This window comes from Hibiscus syriacus, unplaced genomic scaffold (assembly GCF_006381635.1).
Source record: "Hibiscus syriacus cultivar Baekdansim isolate YM2019G1 unplaced genomic scaffold, ASM638163v2 tig00006753_pilon, whole genome shotgun sequence".
Classification (NCBI taxonomy): domain Eukaryota; kingdom Viridiplantae; phylum Streptophyta; class Magnoliopsida; order Malvales; family Malvaceae; genus Hibiscus; species Hibiscus syriacus.
The window spans coordinates 1041282-1047702 of NW_024062111.1; positions in this window are offsets into that span (position 1 = coordinate 1041282).

Sequence of the window (6421 nt, forward strand, 5' to 3'; positions counted from 1 at the left end):
AATCTGTAGATGTTCAAAACAATAAGGAAATATATGTTTATCTGTATCTGCACGTTCTTCAGCATCATCTGGTAGTTTGTGTTATTGAGCTTTCCGAAGCTCACTCTATTACTCACCATTGTAGGTTAAAAGAATTGTACCAGTGCAGTTAATAACATCAAAAAGGAAGTTCTTCCGGCGTTGTTGCAAGTATGGTACATGTGATTAGGGGGCATGTAATTGTATTTTGTTTTATATACGATTCTGAAAATCTGTTTTATTTATGTATACTGATAAATCATTTTATAAGTTACATGTTTGATAAAAAGTTTAAAATTTTCGCTATTTTTACAGTGGGTCGCTCCGGTGGCCCAAATGTGTAACTCCAGATCGGATCGGGTTACCCGCATCCGTCTGAGGGGGTTACAATTTTTCTACATCAAATTCCTCAATCAACGATCAACACAATTCCCTATGAATCGGTCAATCCCTCACTCCTATCAAAGATCCAAACCCCATTTCTTCCAGCACATGAACTTTATTATTCTCCTTTAAGTGTTCAATTATAGAGTTCACTCTTTTGATGCTACATCACTTCCTACATTTTTAAAAATATATAATGCTAGTGTTTTTATATATCGTTTATCATAGTATTTACAAGTTTAATGAATATCTTCTTTTTATGTGCTTTCCTCCAAGCTTTATATTGTTGTCTATCCTTTTTGGACAGTTCACATACAGTTCCTTCTCAGCATCACTCATTGGCTTCCATTTCTCCAACACCTCATGTTTCACATGAAATTAAGCATAAACTTTTCTTAATTAATAAATTAACACTATTAATACTCAATGTCAATTTCAGTTTACATACCGAATCGATGTTATAATTACCAGCTTCTTTCATCCTTTGGCATTCAGTCATACTGTCAAGATTTACAATTTGTAATCAATTTAAAGTTCTTAAATACTTTAATCTAATTACCATTTCAACAACAATTACACAAATGTATTTATACTTACTATAAGTACATATATCCACCAGTGGTTGCTTTCAATTTTCTTCATTGTTGATACTCTCGGCCTCTATTTCAATGTCATCTTTGCGAATAACAATTGCAAGATCCATTGACTTCATTTTTCCTTCATATATCAGTTTATGAACATTCAAGAATTAAATTAAATCAAATCAAATCAAATACAAGTTACATACAATTTATTCAATATACAAGTATCGATAATTAATCCTATAGTAATCGAGTTTCCTTCAAAGGAATGGGAATACTCTCTACTATAAGCATCAGTATCTTTTATACAACCTACAATATCAATTTCTACCTATAATATTATATAAAAGTATTGATATTTATTTTCTATCTAGAATATCACTTTCAATTTGTAATCAGTCACAAATCCTTCTTTACTTCGAAACCCCTAAACCCATAAATCTAACCCCTATTTCTAAATATTGTAATACTAAAAAACTAGGGTTTTGAAAACATACTTTCGATTCAATTGAAGAAACAAACAAACAACTACTCTTTCAAAAACACCTTGTTTCTATTTTATAGCAACTAATACGCTTCGATTTCAAAAACTACGACCATTTTTATCTATTTCTCTGTTAGCAACGCCTTTGATATTTTAACTGGTTATGTTATTTATATTTAATCGATACCATTACCCAAGTCTCGATACTTTTGTGTAAGGTATCGATACTTTTGTGTAAGGTATCGATACTTTCGAGACATTTTCTTTTTTTAATTTCTTTTTAATTCCTAAAGTATCGATCCTATGGTACATATACTTATAAAAATATCGATACCGTCAACATATCCGGTAGCTCTTTACCGGTTTTGTCAAATTTAAACATGTTATATTATCATGTATTGATACATTTGTTTAAGGTATCGATACTTTATAGCTGATATTATTGCAATTCTTTTAAATTCCTAAAGTACGATACTTTGGTGCATATACTTATAAAAGTATCGATACAAATGTCAACTATTCCGATATCTCTTTACCGATTTTGTCAAATTGAAATCGATTTTGTCAAATTTCAACATGTTATTTTGTCATGTATCGATACATGTGTGTAAGGTATCGATACTTTCGAGATATTTTCCTTTTTTCATTTCTTTTAAATTTCTACAGTATTGATAGTTTGGTACATATACCTATAAACATATCGATACAAATTTCAACAATTCCAGTATCTCTTTAACGATTTTCTCAAATTGAAACTGGTTTTGTCAATTTTTAATCGGTTTAGTCAAATTCGTTACTTGTTTTGTCAAATTGTTATAGTATTTGTCAAATTTCAACCTGTTATATTGTCATGTATCGATACATGTGTGTAAGGTATCGATACTTTGTAGGCACTTTTATTGCAATTCTTTTAAATTATTAAAGTACCAATACTTCTATGCATATTATTATAAAGGTATCGATACATGTATACTTTTAACCGGTTTTCATCACTTTCTTATATATTACTATATATATCGATACTTCTGTGCACGATATCGATACCTACCGATAATCTAAGTTTGTCAGTTACCAAATTTTTTAATTTTCTTCATGTTTTCCACCTACAACATTATTATTAGTCAACATTTCCGGTAGCGCTTAACAGACTTTGTTAAGTATCTTATTAAATTTTCGGTCACACCGTTTCTTAGTTGTATATTTGTCCACCTTTCCTGAGACAAACCGTAAGATAGTGAGGAAGAATATGAGATGTAAAGAGAGAATAACCCATTTTTCTGATATATAAGGATTAAAAAATCTTTTAATTTTGACATGTCATAACCCTTTAAAAAATTAATGACGGGTGAACAAAAAATTCAATGTATAAAATTTAATGATTAAATTAAAAAAGATTAAAACTACAGTGAATAAAATATGAGAGAGAATAAAATTTAATTACTAAATTTGTAATTTACCCAAAAAAATCATTATGGTATTTTTTATATTTTTTCTTTGTATAAATAGGTGTTGTTAGTTTGAGGTTATAAGAAGAGAAAAAATTGTGAGAGATTACACACATATATATATATATATATATATATATATATATATATATAGAAGAAATAGATCCAAGACAACAATTTGTTTATGTACAATTTAATATTAGTTTCAACTTTACATTTTACGGTTGTTTTAATTCATTCTATGTGTTGTTTAATTTATTTAAATTTCATGTTTGTATAACTTAATCTTAATTATTAGTTTATAATACTTTTTCTATATATTTAGATATGATTATTATAATGTCTATTTATATTTCTTCAATTACATAACTATAACCTAAGGTTATGGTTATAAGACTATGACTAGAAGCATATAATATATATCTATAAGTATATATATATATATATATATATATGATACAATTACAATTAGATGTTTGTGAAATGTGGAAATAATTTACTTGAAAATGATATTACCTGAACTGAATTTTATTCGTTAAATATGTGACTCGATATGAACAAGACTTGACCAGAAGTTCATCTGAACCTGAATCAACTGATATTTAAATGATTCAGACCTCATCCATTTTGATCTGAATTGATATTGACTCGACCTGAAATTAACTCGATTGAACTCGAACTGAGTCTAATTTGAAATCAACCTGACAATAAAACAAACCCGAGTCAATCGGGATCCGATCTGACTTGATTTAATCTGATTGGCATGACTTAACTTGAAATCTTAACTATTACTTGATTTCACATCCTTAACAATGATAAAGCTTAGAAACTTGAGTCAATTTTAGTGAAGTGTATAGCGCATAACATTGAAACGAAGGACAAATCTATGTCTCTACAGTTTTGAGCTATAAATGTTAATTCAATAGGCGAGGCATTACGGTAAAGCTCAAGGTTGGGGTGTTGGACATTTTAAGCTAGGTGCGGGTGGTTTGCTTGATATCGTTGGATTTGGATTAAAATTTTAAAAGCCTATTTTTTTTTCAAAATTTAGAATAATTTGAAATTAAATTTTAATTGATATGCATTTTATTCATTTAGTGGATATCTAATTAAGTTATCTGAAAATTAAAGGTAGATCAGATATCTTAATTTTCAGAATGAATCAATAGATCAATTTTTTTACATCAACCTTGATTTGACAACAAGATACACCTTACTCATCCAAGTTGTACTAAATATTTCATAATTTTCAGAATAATCTTTTAAAGTTTATGCATCAAACCAGAAACTTATACGCACATAACATTACATAACGTATCATTCATGTGAGGATCATGCATGTGTTCAACATACTACCAATGCAAGATATTATGTAAATAGATATCATTTAAATAGTTAAGTGAACTGATAAATAAAATTAATAAATCGATAATTAAATTAAAATTTCTTGATAATTAAATAATTTATCCTTTATGATTTTACATTATAATACAAACTATTACTTGTTAGTTTTTGAGAGAGAAAAAGTGAAAATGAACATCACACATGCATATAAACATCGAGAGTATAGACAAATAAGAAAAAGATTAGCATAAAATGAAAATAGAGGATAATTAAAAATAAGAAAAATATGAAAGTTTTTTTAATATATTAGTTTAACAATTAAAAACTAAAGGAGTATTTAATCTCTAAATCAACATAAATCTATGAAGCATCTGTACAAAAGAAAAGGGGGATAAGACTCAATTTACTTAATTTTGAAATTGATGGTATTAAGAGATGATTAAACCCAAAAAGTAGAAAGGAGTCGAGACTCAATTTGGTTAAATTTTAAATTGGCCGGGACAAAGAGATAATTAAACTCACGAAAGTTGGGTTGGGTCGTTCTGTCACTATATATATAAAGTTCGTGTTAATACACTGTGACTAAATTGTCATATTTCTCTGTTTCTTTTAATAGTACGAAGAGATTATAAAGTATTAATTGTTTATAATATTTCTTAATTATTGACAATATAGACGCACCACAGATACAACTGTTTGAATCTAAAACCTCAAGGAAGAACAACATTACTTTTTACCACTGAGTTCCATTTTTCTATCTTTTTTAATGACATAATGCCAAGATTAGCCACTAACGTTTACCAATCTATTCTATATTTTTGGAATATTTTGGCCCCCAACGTTTCATTGTAGGGTAAAAAGACCCCTAATATTTGATAGAACAATCACTTTGTTCCCCATTCTTTTTTTTCTAGAGCATTTTAGCCCTCAACATTCTATTTTAAGTTAAAAAAGATTCATATTTTAGAGCATTAGTCGTGTATTAGCTAATAGTTTTTATCTGTAAAAGAAGCTTTTTGTCCCAAAGTGAAAAGTTGGGGCCAAAATGTTCCAAAAAAGAGTAGTAGTAGCCAAAATGATATTTTAATAAATGTTGGAGTTATTTTTGAGATTTTGCCTTTTTTAATATATCTGAAAAGCTATTTAAAAAATAATAATATATCTGAAAAATATTATGCTAATTCTGTACAGAAAATTAAAATATTTCAGCGAAGATAAATCATATAATTTATATTCAAAAATAATAATATAATAATATACCTAAAAATATTTTTTATTTTAAAGAAATTCAAGTCTTTCTTAAAAATAAAAATATTTCTAAGCTTTTTTAAATAAAAATATTAAGAAAATATATATAAACGCAACCTATGATATTTTTTAACGACCATTACGATATTGACACTTATTTTTGTATTAAGTTATTTTTTTAATATATATGAAAAAAAGCATGCTAATTCGTTATAGAAAATCAAAATATTTCAACGAAATGATAAACCAAATAATTTATAGGATAAACTATACATTTGGTATTTAAACTATCAATTTTATTTCATTTTAGTACATAATCTTTCATTTGTTTCAAAATCATACATAATGTTTATTTTTTGTTTCGTTTTGGAATCTCGTTGTTAAAAACTTAGCGAAACTATTACAACATGACACTTTTATGGGTAAATTACATCATTCATCGCTCAACTATCTTCTCACTACTATTTTGGTCACTAAAATTTATTTAGTTTTAATTTAATTACTTAACTTTTAAATTACTCTTAACTTAATCACTCTAACTTTCAAATTTAATTTTTTTATTTTCATTATATATTAATAAAATAATAATAAAAATGTCATTTCGCAAAAATAATTAGTAAAATAAATTAGAATGATTAAAACATAAGCAATTTGAAAGTTGAGTAGTTAAATTGAAAATTTTTTAACTTTAGTAACCTAAAAGTGAGTAAGATGATAGTTAAGTGATGAATGATATAATTTACCGATAAAAAAGCGTTATGTTATTACAATTCCGGTAAGTTTTCTTATGGTGAAATAACAAAACGAAACAAAAAATAAACGTTATGTATGATTTTGAAATAAATGAAAGTTTAGGTACTAAAACGAAATAAAACTTATATTATATGGAAAAAATGAGAAGAGAAGAAGAATGGATA